This window comes from Oncorhynchus nerka, linkage group LG23 (genome assembly GCF_034236695.1).
Source record: "Oncorhynchus nerka isolate Pitt River linkage group LG23, Oner_Uvic_2.0, whole genome shotgun sequence".
Classification (NCBI taxonomy): domain Eukaryota; kingdom Metazoa; phylum Chordata; class Actinopteri; order Salmoniformes; family Salmonidae; genus Oncorhynchus; species Oncorhynchus nerka.
In genome coordinates, this window is record NC_088418.1 from 27,532,466 (window position 1) to 27,549,255 (window position 16,790).

General features: G+C 43.5%; 1 pseudogene; it reads right to left on the minus strand.

Annotated features, from left to right (window-relative positions):
- Positions 1 to 2,000: 2,000 nt before the first annotated feature.
- The window catches only part of LOC115106635 (serine/threonine-protein kinase tousled-like 2), a 30,804-nt pseudogene continuing 16,014 nt past the window's right edge, over positions 2,001 to 16,790 (minus strand).

Consider the following 16,790-nt stretch of genomic DNA (forward strand, 5'->3'; position numbering starts at 1 on the left):
TGTTTGTGTATGCCAAATGACTGTTGTTTTGGTAAGTGAAATTGTTCACTTTACGGTTGTAATTCTGTTTCATTTGTTCCCAGGGGGGAAGGCACCTTGGGAGTGTTTTAGGCAAGAGGCCTGCGGGCATACATATACCCATACTATGTCTATGCACACTAGGTAAGACCTGGGCAGACCATCCCGTATTTTGGTTATTAAGTTGTGGGTAGGTAGGACAGGGGGCTCTAACTTTTTACTTTCTTTGCTTTGGTTCCATCCAGACCCTTTTTCCCCAAATTACCTTGTGAAGGAATAAATAAATTCCGTTACCGGTAATATATTCTGCCTGTTATCCTTACCCGCACCTAGTCACATACCTCTCTCACTCCACGGACATGCGCAGCAACCATCCAAGTGTAATTATCAACTTCACCATGCTTAAAATGGTATTCAATGTCTTTATTTACCCGCCTATCAATAGGTGCCCTTCTTTGCAAGGCATTGGAAACCCTCCCTGGTCTTTGTGGTTGAATCTGTTTGAAATTCACTGCTCAACTGAGGGACCTTACAATTACTTGCATGTTTGGGGTACAGGGATGTGGTAATAATTCAAAAATCCTGTTAACCCTCCTGTTGTGTTCCCGGTCGAGTTGAACCGATTTACAGGTTCTCTGAAAATGTAGTTATTTTAATCTGATTGTCATAAGGTTCCATGACTTTGTCCACACAGTGAATCTGAACACACAAAATACATTGAGATTTTTTATACATTTTGGGTGTTTAATCTAACTTCTGTACACCTGTGGTGTTTCCGGTCAAAAAATGACCAGTCATTAGAAATGTGTGGGTGAGACTACAATTAGTGTATAAAATTGAGTTCAGGCACATGCCAATTCATCAGATGGACACACCCTCTCCCAGACCTCCACATGGATGTGTGTTTGAGCACACACACACACACCTCACTCCCCTTCTTCGCTCCCATGGGAACCCGACAGGGACCTTTCCCCCAGGGGAACTAGACCTGTTGGCATTCTCACAAACAATTGCAACATTGTTTCAATAATATACAGTACTTTCTCACAGCTCTGGTATATAAAGCTTTTTTGAGGCCTTGTTCACAATTCATTCTGTGGCAGCACAATGACGTACTGTTTGTGAGGCTCTTGATCATGACAATGGGGAGGAGAGAGTCCAGGAAACTGACAGTGAGGTAGTCTGATAAATAGCACAATATGTTTCATCTGAGTATTTGTTAGTCAAAATAATCCATATATTGTGCTGTTTTTTTACTCAAAGATGATTTGTATGAGTTCAGGTCAATGAGGCCTCCAGGCCATAAATAGCAAATAGAAGTTCAAATCTTGTAATATTCACAAGAACTTAAGTTGATAAGATCTAACAGGTGATATGTATTTATAATCAGCTATAATAGGGAGGTCATTTTGGACCGGGAACACAATTAATTAACATGAAATGAACACAACAGGAGGGTTAAACATGTACTACAGAGTCCATGCAATTTGTTACTTAAGCACGTTCACTCCTGAACTTCATGCTTGCCATAGAAGGGATTGAATACTTAGACGCAAGACTTAATTTGTAAAAATCTCTAGAAACATAATTCCACTTTCACATGATGGGGGATTGTGTGTAGGCCATTCAATTTAATCCATACAACAAAATGTGGAAAAAGTCAAGTGGTGTGAATACTTTCTGAATGCACTTTGAGATTGGCTCTTCAGGCAGTCGTTGGGTTGCTAGCCTTGTACGTAGCATATAGCTAGCTCTGTATGGCTGTGTATATTTGAGTATTACCAGTTAGGCTATTCTGCTTTCCTCTGGTAAACAACACACCTATGCTCAAGCTGAAATCATGTTTCACAATATACTAAAATAAACTTTGCTATTATTTAAGTCATGTTGGAATTTAGATTGTTATACTGCACAATTTGCAATTAATGAGAATTCTCTTTGATGCAACTCCTTGCTAACAAACCACAAAGTCATACCAAAAGTTGGTGTAATGGTTTATATGCATTTCTATTAAGTCTCTCCCTCTCCATTGAGGGAAAGCCTCATGAAAAAAATAGACAAGTAAATTCCCAATCCAATAATCCAAGAATATATTTAAATCTGCTCAAATCAGTCTAAAGTGACAATCCTAGTGAAAATGACCGCTTTCTTTAACTTGTCAGTGTAAACCTAACAGTGATGTATCAGCCAGGCATGCTTTCAACTTAGGTCAACAGAAATAGAAACTCCCACATTTGAGCCCTTCAAAAAAGTTAATGGCTCACCATTGGGGGGTGGGGGTGTAATGGATTATATTATTGGGAAATATAGAGTTCAACTTACGATACAACTCAAGCAATAAAAAATTTAAAAGCTTCTCTCTCTCAAAACAAACGGAATGGATATGTAGGAAAATGGTTCCCGACAGATAGGGCTTCCATGCTTCTAGCTTACAAGCATTTCGCTACACCCGCAATAACATCTGCTAAACACATGTGACAAATACAAATTGATTTGAGCGGTTTGGTTTTCCCGACAACATGTATGCACACAACACACACACTAACTTCAGTCCATTTTCCTATAGCCCTCTGAAGCAGACCACTGGTCAGAGCAAGGTCTTTCTCTTATTTGTGGCAGGTGTGTGTGTGTACATGTACGTGGACAGCCACTGTGTCCTACAGAAAAGCCATAGACTGGCACTGCCCCTTCATGTCTTAGGAGGGGTGGGGATAGGGAGGGCACTTCAGATATTACTACTCCATCGTTTAGTCTGTTTTTACCCCCCATCCCCCATCCCACTATCCAGAAGGGAGGGCGTTTGAGTAATGTGGCCCCCACAGGGGTCTTCTGGGGTGGCGTTGGGTGCCTCAGTTCGAGGCGCTGCTGTTGTAGGCGCTGGAGGTGGAGGGCGTGGAGCCCGACACTAACGGCCCGGCTGCAGTGGCCAGGGCCTTGCGGAAGGGGGGCATGAGGAAGGGTCTTGGGCCAGCTGCAGCACGTCAATGCGCTCCTCCTTGCGGTAGGCCAGGCAGCGGCGGATGAAGGCCTGATGGAGAGAAATAAAAGGCACCGAAGTGAGACGTTTATTTGTATTTTTATAGATTGTAGATTGTGGCATCCATCAATGTATTTGTCTGGATCATTTCCAAATCCCCCCATAGATACACACACAACCAGTCAAATGTACACACTACTCATTCAGGGTTTTTCTTTATTTTTACTATTTTCTACATTGTAGAATAATAGTGAAGATAAACTATCAAATAACATATGGAATCATGTAGTAACCCAAAAAGTGTTAAACAAATCAAAATATATTGTAGATTCTTCAAAGTAGCCACACTTTGCCTTGATGACAGCATTGCATTCTCTCAACCAGCTTCATGAGTTAGTCACCTGGAATGCATTTCAATTAACAGGTGCGCCTTGTTAAGTTACATTTGTGAAATGTCTTTCCTTCTTAATACGTTTGAGCCAATCAGTTGTGTTGTGAGAAGGTAGGGGTGGTATACAGAAGATAGCCCTATTTGGTAAAAGACCAAGTCCATATTATGGCAAGAACAGCAAAAATAAGCAAAGAGAAATGACAATCCATCATTACTTTAAGACATGAAGGTCAGTCAATATGGAACATTTCAAGAACCTTTTCAATTTCTTCAAGTGCAGTCGCAAAAACCAAGCGCTATGACGACACTGGCTCTCATGAGGACCACCACAGGAAAGGAAGAGTTACTTCTGCTGCACAGGATGAGTTCATTAGAGTTAACTGCACCTCAGCCGAAATAAATGCTTCACAGAGTTCAAGTAACAGACACGTCTTAACATCAACTGTGTGAATCGGGCCTTCATGGTCGAATTGCTGCAAAGAAACCACTACTACAAGGACACCAATAAGAAGAAGACTTGATTGGGCAAGAAACACAAGCAATGGACATTAGACCAGTGGAAATCTGTCCTTTGGTCTGACGAGTTCAAATTTGAGATTTCTGGTTCCAACCACTGGTCTTTGTGAGATGCGGTGTGGGTGAACGGATGATCTCCGCATGTGTGGTTCACTCCGTGAGGCATGGAGGTGTGATGGTTTGGGGGTGCTTTGCTGGTGAATTCAAGGCACACTTAACCAGCATGGCTACCACAGCGATACACCATCCCATCTGGTTTGTGCTTAGTGGGACTATCAATTGTTTTTCAACAGCACAATGGCCCAAAACAAAACTCCAGGCTGTGTAAGGGCTATTTGACCAAGAAGGAGAGTGATGGTGCTGCATCAGGTGACCTGGTCTTCACAATCACCCAACCTCAACTCAATTCAGATGGTTTGGGATGAGTTGGACCGCAGAGTGAAGGAAAAGCAGCCAACAAGTGCTCAGCATATGTGGGAACTCCTTCAAGACTGTTGGAAAAGCATTCCAGGTGTAGCTGGTTGAGAGAATGCCAAGAGTGTGCAACGCTGTCAAGGCAAAGGGTGGCTACTTTGTTTAACACGTTTTTGGTTGCTACATGAATCCATATGTTATTTCATAGTTTTGATGTCTTCACTATTATTCTACAATGTAGAAAACTAAAATAAAGAAACCCTTAAATGAGTAGGTGTGTCCAAACTTTTGACTCGTACTGTGTGTGTGAGATATATATATATATATACACACACACTGCTCAAAAAAATTAAGGGAACACTAAAATAACACATCCTAGATCTGAATGAATAAAATATTCTTATTAAATACTTTTTTCTTTACATAGTTGAATGTGCTGACAACAAAATCACACAAAAATGATCAATGGAAATCAAATTTATCAAACCACGGAGGTCTGGATTTGGAGTCACTCAAAATTAAAGTGGAAAACCACACTACAGGCTGATCCAACATTGATGTAATGTCCTTAAAACAAGTCAAAATGAGGCTCAGTAGTGTGTTGCCTCCAGGTGCCTGTATGACCTCGCTACAACGCCTGGGCATGCTCCTGATGAGGTGGTGGATGGTCTCCTGAGGGATCTCCTCCCAGACCTGGACTAAAGCATCCGCCAACTCCTGGACAGTGTGGTGCAACGTGGCGTTGGTGGATGGAGCGAGACATGATGTCCCAGATGTGCTCAATTGGATTCAGGTCTGGGGAACAGGCGGGCCAGTCCATAGCATCAATGCCTTCCTCTTGCAGGAACTGCTGACACACTCCAGCCACATGAGGTCTAGCATTGTCTTGCATTAGGAGGAACCCAGGGCCAACCGCACCAGCATATGGTCTCACAAGGGGTCTGAAGATCTCATCTCGGTACCTAATGGCAGTCAGGCTACCTCTGGCGAGCACATAGAGGGCTGTGCGGCCCCCCAAAGAAATGCCACCCCACACCATGACTGACCCACCGCCAAACCGGTCATGCTGGAGGATGTTGTAGGCAGCAGAACGTTCTCCACGGCGTCTCCAGACTCTGTCACGTCTGTCACATGTGCTCAGTGTGAACCTGCTTTCATCTGTGAAGAGCACAGGGCGCCAGTGGCGAATTTGCCAATCTTGGTGTTCTCTGGCAAATGCCAAACGTCCTGCACGGTGTTGGGCTGGTAGCACAACCCCCTACCTGTGGACGTCGGGCCCTCATACCACCCTCATGGAGTCTGTTTCTAACCGACACATGTGCATTTGTGGCCGCTGGAGGTCATTTTGCAGGACTCTGGCAGTGCTCCTCCTCCTTGCACAAAGGCAGAGGTAGCGGTCCTGCTGCTGGGTTTTTGCCCTCCTACGGCCTCCTCCACGTCTCCTGATGTACTGGCCTGTCTCCTGGTAGCGCCTCCATGCTCTGGACACTACGCTGACAGACACAGCAAACCTTCTTGCCACAGCTCGCATTGATGTGCCACCCTGGATGAGCTGCACTACCTGAGCCACTTGTGTGGGTTGTAGACTCCATCTCATGCTACCACTAGAGTGAAAGCACCGCCAGCATTCAAGTGACCAAAACATCAGCCAGGAAGCATAGGAACTGAGAAGTGGCCTGGTCACCACCTGCAGAACCACTCCTTTATTGGGAGGGTCTTGCTAAATGCCTATAATTTCCACCCGTCTATTCCATTTGCACAACAGCATGTGACATTTATTGTCAATCAGTGTTGCTTCCTAAGTAGAAAGTTTGATTTCACAGAAGTGTGATTGACTTGGGAGTTACATTATGTTGTTTAAGTGTTCCCTTTATTTTTTTGAGCAGTGTATATTTAAAAAAAAATAGGTTAAAATAATGGGGAGATTTGATTATCCAATGTCAAGTCCTAGCTGATGGAGATCAGATACACCCTCACGCTGGACCCCTTTCTGACCAAACCTTTTGAATATTTTGTGACAAGTTAAAGGAATGGTGGATGGTTCACTCAAGAGACAATCATTTACCCAGATTGAATTGTAAAGGGATGGGAGGTTGATTCCATGGTTTAGCTGACTTTGAGAGTGAGTGTGTGCATGGAGAGAGAATGTTTGTGTGCATGCAAACGTATGTGTGTGTGTGTGTGTGTGTGTTTACAAATGTGTGTTGCATACCTTGGCTTCTGTGGTGACCACAGGTTTGGGGGGAAACTGCACCTCTTTGGCTTTCAGTATGGTGTTCTCCTGCAATATGTCCTGCTGGGACTGGTTGTGTCCAAATGGCTGGAGAGAGGAATAAAATGAAAGAGATTTACAGAGGGAGACAAAAGCGATAGAGGGGGGAAAAGAGGCAGGACATCTTTGAAAGAATAAACGCCAAGACTTTCAAGATCATTGTTGCTTGAGAAGGAGAACGGTCGAAGGGACAAGCAAATAAATACTTCAAAGTGTAAAGTTTCACTAGCCTCGCTAGAACAGCTGGTTCTAGAGTAACGTTTCAGGCGGTGACGTTTGTCAGGAACGATGTTAGCAAGACATTGCAAGGACGCACAGCGTTGCGAAGGGGAATCCATTCAAGCGTTCTACTTGAGCGTGGTGTGTTTACCTTGCGTCCGTAGAGGCTCTGGTAGAAGATGACCCCCACCGACCACACATCCACCTTGTTGGAGATCTTGGGGGGTTCCTTGCCGACCACAAAACACTCTGGGGGCAGGTACCTGCAGAGGGGGCATTATAAATTAGTAATGTATACTAAACAAATATTTAAAACGCAACATATAAAGTGTTGGTCTCGTGTTTCATAGGCAGATTTAAAAAGAACCCAGAAATGTTCCATGCGCACACTGTTAGAAACCGTGTCAGGGAAAGACATCAGTGTGCTCCTCTTGATCCTCATCAGGGTCTTGACCTTATTGCAGTTTGGCGTCGTAACAGACTTCAGTGGGCAAATCCTCACCTTCGATTGCCACTGGCTCCCTGGAGAAGTGTGCACTTCGAGGATGAATCCCAGGTTTCAACTGTACCAGACAGATGTCAGTATAGCGTCGTGTGGGTGAGGTTTGCTGACATCAACGCTGTGAACAGAGCGCCCAATGGTGGCAGTGGGGTTTTGCTATGGGCAGGAATAAGCTACGGACAACGAACACAATTGCATTTAATCGAGGGCAATTTGAATGGACAGAGATACCATGATAAGATCCTGAGGCCCATTGTCGTGCCATTCATCCACCGCCATGTCGGCCCTGTGTCGCAATGATCTGTACACAATTCCTGGAAGCTGAAAATGTCCCAGCTCTTCCCCCATTGAGCTTGTTTGGGATGTTCTGGATCGACAGTGCGTTCCAGGTCCCGCCAATATCTAGCAACTTTGTACAGACACTGACTGACTGGTTTACTGATCCACGCACCTACCTTACATTTTTTTTTTTTAAGGTACAGTATCTGTGATCTACAGATGCATATCTGTATTCCCGGTCATGTGAAATCCATAGATTACAGCCTAATGAACTTCAATTGACTGATTTCCCAATATGAACTGTAACTCAGTAAAATCTTTTGAAAGTGTTGCATGTCGTTTTTTTTCTTTTTTTCTCCATTGTAGATTGAGTGTGTGAATGTTAAAAAGTTTCCAATGCTGGCTGTTGTATGTGTGTTTTTGCTTGTGCACGCTTGCAAGTGTGTGTAAAGTGCGTACCAGTAAGTCCCTGCTCCCTGGGAGGTCAGCTCCATCCCGTCCACAGAGTTGTAGCTGTCGTCATCCATGATCTTGGACAGGCCGAAGTCGGTGATCTTGATCTCGCCGCACGCCGTGCCGTTCACCAAGAGGATGTTGCCTATGGAGAGAGAGAGAGAGCTGGGAAATGTAGTGAAACGCATAACACACATTGTGATGCATCTTTGGATTGAGGTTATTTGTGATAAGCAGTTAATTGTATTTCAGTGCGTAGTAGCCCCGAAATACAGTATTAGCCCACGGAGAGAAGCACGAGATGAATCAACTTTCTAAAAGGTCAGAGTTTTCCCTGTTAGTTAACAATATCAACGTTTCCCTTTACTGTGGCAGTTGTGATCAAATCAACAATATTAGCCACTTTCAACACAACATACCGAAACAAAAACAAACTATGCAAGACTTATTAGTATGCAAAACTAACTAACTATGCAAGAGATTTTGTTGTAGGCAGAACACATTGGAATAGGATTCTATTGCATTGACTTGCACAACTCAGCACGTACTCTACATAGACCAGAGCGGCATAACCAATCAGAGCTGCAGTGGGCCTACATGCAAATAAACCATTGCCATGTATGAATCTGTGCCACTTACTTTGAACTGGACTGTTTACACCATGAGCGGTTGTGAGTAGATGCGCTGGTTTTGAGATCAAAGCAGGAACTGCATGTAGCCACGTGCACATTTTGTTAATATTCTTTGATAGTTAGGGTGTTATTAGCCCAGTTATAGATGATTTGTAGTCAGCAAGGAGGGAGTGTACATTTCTAGCCATCATTTAGAGTCAGGTAAAGAGCTTTTGTCTTAAATGGAACTCTAGGGTACGTGGGACGTTAGCGTCCCACCTGGCCAACATCCAGTGAAATTGCAGAGTGAGAATTCAAACTACAGAATTGTAAATATTTAATATTCTTGAAAATACACATGCAATATGTCAAATTAAAGCTTGACTTCTTGTTAATCCAGCCACGGTGTCAGATTTCAAAAAACCTTTACGGCAAAAGCAAACCATGCGATGATCTGAGGACCCCATGAAACAAACACAGACAATCATATTTCATCCCACCAGGCGTGACACAAAACTCAGAAATAACAATATAATTCATGCCTTACCTTTGAAGATCTTTTTACTTTTTTTACATAAATAATCAAATTTAAGATGGGATAAATTGTGTTCAATACCAGATGAAAACAAAGTGTAGCGAGCTTTCAGGTCACGCGCCTCTATCAAAACAGTACACTTCACACTACCCTCGTTCTGAACAGGGCTACTTCTTCATTACACAAAGGAAAAACCTCAACCAATGTCTAAAGACTGTTGACATCCAGTGGAAGCGATAGGAACTGCAAGCATATTTCTATTAAATCGGGCTTGCCATAGAAATGGGAAACAGATTGACCTAAAAAAAAAAATCCCTGGCTGGATTGTGCTCGGGGTTTCGCCTGCCAAATAAGTTATGTTATACTCACAGACATCATTCAAACATCATTCAAACTTCAGAGTGTTTTCTATCAAATACTAACAATTATATGCATATCCTAGGCCTGAGTATAGCAGGCAGTTTACTTTGGGCACCTCAATCATCCAAACTTTTGAATACTGCCCCCTACCCAGAAGAAGTTAAATGGCCAGTGTTGTATTTTGAGACAGGCTTGAATAAGCTAAGCAGCCAATAGGCAGAGGGTAGCATAATTTGTCTCATTCTCTGTAATAATGGTATAGGAATAACTCATTTTATTTGGTAAAGTGGTTTCTTGCATCAAAACAACATTTTCAGTCAACTCCTTGTCTGAAAGGACAAGTGGATAAACAGGTTAATGTCAAGCCCAGCATGTCTTTTCAAAAGACTCATGGCCTGCATCAAACACCACACATTGGCTGTTACTGTAGCCTGAATGATAGAAACCCTATTTCCATATTAAAATGTTATGGGATACCTTTTCTCCATTGTTTTTCATGTTAGGCCACTCTGGTAGGCCTACATTATGATCAAATAGCCACAGTAGTCTACTTGGCCACTTAAAACAGGTACAGCCTCAGTGTTCACAGTAACCGCACGCTGGAAGTTGCACAGAATTTTCACAACGTTCAAGTTTGCGCTCAGCGGACCTGAAAATAGCTCAATGCTGAAATAAATTTGAGGGAATATTGCATATGATAAATACATTTGACCTTGAACTTTATTTGGTGTGTATGCTACAAAATACTATTAAAAAAGGTAAGACTTCCTCCCGGGTGGCGCAGTGGTTGAGGGCGCTGTACTGCAGCGCCAGCTGTGCCACCAGAGACCCTGGGTTCGCGCCCAGGCTCTGTCGTAACCGGCCACGACCAGGAGGTCCGTGGGGCGACGCACAATTGGCCTAGCGTCGTCCGGGTTAGGGAGGGTTTGGCCGGTAGGGATATCCTTGTCTCATCGCGCACCAGCGACTCCTGTGGCGGGTTGCCAGGTGCACGGTGTTTCCGCCGACACATTGGTGTGGCTGGCTTCCGGGTTGGATGCGCGCTGTGTTAAGAAGCAGTGCGGCTTGGTTGGGTTGTGTATCGGAGGACGCATGACTTTCAACCTTAGTCTCTCCCGAGCCCGTACGGGAGTTGTAGCGATGAGACAAAACAATTGGATACCACGAAATTGGGGAGAAAAAGGGGTAAATACATTTTTTTAAAGGGAAGACTATAGTGGACCGGCTAACTTAAACCCAGATATGCTTGGACATCACAGCAGGGTCAAACAATCAAATACTTTCAAATCAGCTGCATTCAATTTAGTTTCATGGAATAGTATCAAAGGTGAAAAATCCAAGCTAAATCTAGCGCACCTCAAATACCGTTAAGTGTTTGACACACACACACACACATATATTTGACCCGGTCACTCCTGTACAGCTCAAGCCTACTCCTGCAACGATTAAGGTTAGGATTAGGGTTATCGGGGGCAGGTTAGAGTAAGGGTTGTCAGGAGCTGACCGTGGCCTGACTGACCTGGCTTGAGGTCATAGTGGATGATGGGCGGACGGATCTCGTTGAGGTATTTGAGGGCGTTGACGATCTGCATGATGATGGAGCGGCCCTCCTTCTCAGACATCAGCTTGTGCTGCTTCAGGTAGAAGTCCAGGTCGTTGCCCTCGCAGAACTCCAGCACTGTGCAGAACCTGGGGAAGAGAACACAGAGTGAAGCCATATAAAATCAGGAGAAAAAACTAGAATAATGGAAGTCACCATACAGACACCGAACTAAGGGCTAAATTGACTATGAATAAAAGCATGGATGAAAGTTCCTATCCAACCATGGGTTAGTGATGGAGTGACTTACGAGTCTGTGTCCAGTGAGAAGTAGTCATACAGTTTGACTATTCGGGGATGGTCCAGTTCCTTGTGGATCCTGTACTCTCTGCAGGCATGCCTGAAACAAACATGGATGCACTACGGTCAAACACTGTAGTGACTCAACACAGCGCGCACGCACACACACGATGTCTACAGTGTCGGACCTAAGCATTCACATGAAGACACACAGCCGAGAACATCTTGGAAAATCCCTACAACCGGATAATGGATGTACAGATTAAGGGGGTATTACATCAACCATCCAAGGAGTTTGTGTGTGATTTAAGTTAAACTATTATTTTATGGGCTGATTAAAATATTTAAAAACACTGCCAACGACTGAGGTAGCGGAGTTGGAGGCAACATTTTCTATACGTAAAACAACTGATTTAATCTTTGAATTTTTCTTGGATGATATCTATGAGAAGGCAGAAATTATTTACTCAAATCTAAAGTTAAAAGCGAGAAACTGTGTTGTATATGATACAACCGGCAACAGCAGCACATCAAACTTGTTTTCCATAAAGTGCTTTCCAGTCAACTTCAAATTATTATTCTGTGTGCCGAGACGGCTGTTTGGCGGACACAAAATGTCAGTCCAGCCGCAGGTTTCCTTACTTGTGGTAATTCTCCTTCTTCTCGTCCCTCCAGTTCTTGTTGAGCTGGTGGATCTTAACCGCCACGTATCTTTGCTCCGTTAGATCAAAGGCCTAGGGATGAACACAGAGTCAGACCAAAACAATGTTATAGAGCAATATTCAGTTCATTAGATGTATGGACTTAGGATGCCTTTCGTAAATTGCCTCCAGTGTTACAGAGTGCGCTCTGGGTCGTTCGTAAATTCAGAGCGTTGTCAGATTGTCCGTTCACTCGGAGCGCATAGAGGGCACAATGGACGCTCTGGCCAAGGAGTAGGGTTAATCTGAGGGTTCTCAAGTTAACTGGCTTAAATTGGCTAGTTTGCTATCTACTTCCAGAAACAAAATCAGAGAACACCTCACTCTGACCATTTTACTCATCCTAGCAGAGCTGGTTAGACTGTTTTCATGTTATATAGGTTCAGTGACAAAGCGGTTTGCTGACGTTTACTGAAACCAAGACTAAAAAGTGGTCACCTTGTAAACTTCACTGAAGCCACCTCGTCCCAGTAGATATAATAGCAGGTATCGATCGTTCAACGTGGGGTGGTCTTTAAATCTGATGAGAGGGGGAGACCACTGGTCAGTTTCTGAATGAGGATTGAGCAAAGGAACAGGTACATGCTACATTCCAGGAGGATAAACATACAACAGGAAAGTCCACTCCAAAATGTTCTGTACTCTTGCTGGTCCTGGAGAGCTACAGGATGTGCTGGCTTTTGCTCCACTAACCCACTAGATTCAAATAATCAAGGTCTTCAATCTGCAGGTTGGCATTTATTGTCATGAATCTTGCCCTGGAGGCAGCTCTGCAGTGGTCACTACCTGGCGTGGCCACAAAGTCAACAAATCGAATTTTAACCCCAACCACACTGCCAATTCTGATGCTTAACCCTAACCTTAAATTATGGTTACATTTTGGTTTTCATGAATTTTTTACAATATAGCCAATTATGACTTTACAGCTGGCCCAGCTAGCGGAAATCTCAGTTCTGCCTCCAGGGCAAGATTCATGACAAACATCAACCTGCCTTCAATCTTCAGGACCATGATAAGATAAATCTACTTTGTAGTGAGAACGAGTTTGGTAATTGGAATGGAATGCAGAAAAAGAGAGGAAGGCCAAGGGGAGCGTACGTGGAGTTGTCCTCGTTGTGGATCCTCTTCAACTCCCGGATGTGGAGGTTCCTGACGCGCTCCAACCTCTCCAGCTCTGCCTGGATCTCTGCCTCCTCCTACAGGAGACACACACACACACTTGTTAGTCACTCAGTATCACACACTCTTCATATAACAATCATGTCTAATGACAGTACTGTTTGGATTTATTGTGTATTGCATTTCCCCTGTTTCTTTTCAGCGGAGACGGACAGTACCTTCTTTAGATGCCCAAGCCGGAGTTTGAAAATCTCCTCCTGCTCGTGATATTCTGCAAGCGACAACCTATGTGGTTCAAAGACAAAAGGGGCAACTATAAAACAAAGTCATCTTCTTTCGGTTTTCGTCCCTATTGAAGACTGCCTCAGGCGCTTAATCAACGGACCAGCTACACCTGTGTGGAAGCTTGCTGTTCAGCACCTGAACAACTTGGATGTGCATATTTGACACTTGTTGGATTCTAGCTTGAAATATCTTTATTCATGCTACCTTACTAGAACATATTGATTACTTTCCATGTATAATGAATGTATATGTTTGTGTCAGTGGAGGGTGGATAAGAACTAGGTGTATGGAAAGTTACTGAGTGAGACAAATGGGGAAGAGGCAGGACGTTTAGTCGGTCAAACATGTTATTGTTAAATCTCATGGATCCTATAGAGGAAGGCAAAGGGCAACAGTCTGGTTTTAGTTACTGATAAGGTAGGACAGCCTTGGAGTAGGGAGGAGTGAGGAATTTGGGCCGAGGTCAGGACAGATGAAGTGAGAAGGAACAGTTCTGTTACACACATATACGCCCACCAAGGTTCTAACAGGGAGGCGTGGCCATGACTACACCAGTGAGAGGAACCAATTAAGTTCCTGACTAGCAATCGAGAAGTATTGGCTGTCTAGATGTGCAAGGAGTTGACTCTGCCTAGTAGCAGGGTATAAAATATATGTGCCTGTGTAAAAATGTCTTGGTCTTTACAGCTATATGACCCAGTGGGTGAATAAACTTGATTTGAGCTTTTCCTAGTCATCCGTTTGAGTTTTTAACTCTGTTAAGAACCTAACACCCTCTTCATTAATGGCTCTCCCACACGCTGTGATTTTTTGTAAAGGCTAATGTCTTCTGATATCCTCCACTGTAAGAGAGAAAGAACAGCTGGTACATTTTGAAGATTTGCTATCAGAAGAGTGCTCACACTTTGCGACTCTGTCCGTGTCATTTCCACTATTATGAATAAAGTTTGATTTTATTTCATCATTCAAAATAGCAGATTCAAACAAATTGAATGGCTTATTTTTCAAATCTGTCATAATGTATACGTTCTAGTCGGCCAAAAATGGCTATGTTAAAGGGCAGTCCAATTCTGATCTTTTGCCACTAACTAGTATTTTGACCAAATCAGATTAGTGCTTTGCCAATAATTGGACAAAAGATCAGTGGCATACTACATTAGAAGCTAAATCCACTTAGGGTTTTCAAAAGCTAGCCAGCTTCAGTTAGTGTCACATTCCAGCTCAGGATTCATCCGTATTACGACGGTGGATATTGTCGCAGATCATCCATTCTGTTGACCAGATACTCAAGCGGCCACTAACAATTAAATTAAATGTCTTCAAAAACGGAAGGCAGTCGGGAGGAAAGATCAGGTGGGAGTTGGACCATTCTAGCCAATGAGAGGGCAGATACGCATGTGAATAGACAACTCTGATATAAAGTGTTTTTTTCCCCTCAAAGTTGCAGGGATATCATGGGTCTTACTTATATCAATACACTAGTAACAATCTAAACATTACAAAACATATATTTATTCAAATAAGCCTCACGTAGCAAATAAGCCATTGCAATTTTCTGGGACCAAATTTGACACGCTCTCAATGACCTCCATATATAAAAACGTCTTGCTTGGTTAGTGGGGAAAAAATTAAATAAGATGCACCACCTTCTGGAGAAGATTTTGGGCCCAGTTATCCCACTCGGTTCGCCTTAGTAGTCTTCCTCAAATGACGCAATCTTTGCAAAAGGTAGGAAATCTGATTTCATTGGTCCTCAACTCGCAGCTCAGACACTTCATTCAGGATAAATGGAGTTATCCTGCCCCAGAGCAGGTTTGTTTCGAAGGTTTCTTTGCCATAGACATTTACCTGGCTAAAAGGTGAGACATTTTCATGGTACCGGTTATCCCAAGTACTCAAAGTTGAACAAAGTTACCTTGCCAACTCCTGCAGAACTGTGACAGAAAATTCAGACATTTGGTTTTGTCCGGAGCTTGCAAGTGCAATAAATTGGATGTCGTTGACACTGCCATACTGTGACTCATGAGCTCCCGTTTTTCATGAACGACCTAAAGATCATTAAAAAAAAGCTGCGACACATAAATCGTGCCACTATCGTTCCAAACGCTTACTGTGGGGGCTTGGCATAAGTCAACGACACTGGCCAAATCGACCCCTAGACCCTCTGCACTTGTGAAGATCTGAGAGGATTTAACAGGTGTAAGCAATATCGTAATAGCTTCAACTTGTCCTCTAATAAGCTAGGTGGAAGTTTCACCATATTGCCTATATAAATCAAATCGTCTAAAATTCCTAAAAGGGCATTGGGACACCCTTTCCCTATATCTGTGTCGTATTCATAAGGACACTCAAGGGTAAACATTTTGCAACAGAAAATGAGAAGGAGCCTTTCTTATTGGACAAGTTCATGTAGTCCCTCCCAGTTTTCCTTTGTTTTATTCCATTTTGTTCCTAATGAACATGGCCCACTCAAAGATAAGCCAGAGGTACAATTCGTCCTTACGCTTCATTGTCTTGTCCGTTGGTCTTGCTCTTGCGTTTGTTGGTGCCGGAGCTGTTGGGGGCGGTTGGAGGCTCCATGGTGTTGGGGGTGGTGAGGAGGGTGAGGCTCTGGGCCGTGGTGGTGGTGGTGGTAGAAGGCTTCCTCTTACCCAGCAGCTTCCTCTGTCTCTCTATGTCCTCCCTCTGAGAGTTTATCCTCTCCTGCTGCCTGGGAACACACACAGAGGCAGACACAATGAGGGGCAATGAGGATGGCACAGTGCTGGGCCATTGAAATCATAGTCCTATTTATTTCTATGCATTAGGAGTAAAGTGTATGTATGTGTGACTCTAAGCTGTGTGTGTTCATTTGAAGAGGTTGTGTGTGTGTGTGTACTGACTTGATGAGGTTCTGGAAGGCATATCCGTCGGTCCACTGCTCGGTGAAGGAGGCTCCGTGTCTCACGGTGGTGAAGTGGCCCAGTCGCAGGCGGTCCTGCATGCTTTTGTCCCGGCACGTCCTCTTCTCCTGCTTCGACTGGACACACACCGCTGATTACAATTATTTACTTCTAATCAGGGTCTGATTTTGACCTATGACACCAGGTGAGTAGAATCTCCGGCCAATTAATTAAAATGGCAATTCCGCCACTTTTCAACCTCAATCATTATCTCCAGCACCATATCAGTGTCTACACATATGAAAACAGCGTGTTTCTATGATCTATGGTAAAAAAATAAAAAATAGTTCCTAAAAAAATGGTTCTGTGAAGTAAGAAAAACAGTGTTTTTCAAAACCTGCAATATGTTTCTAGCC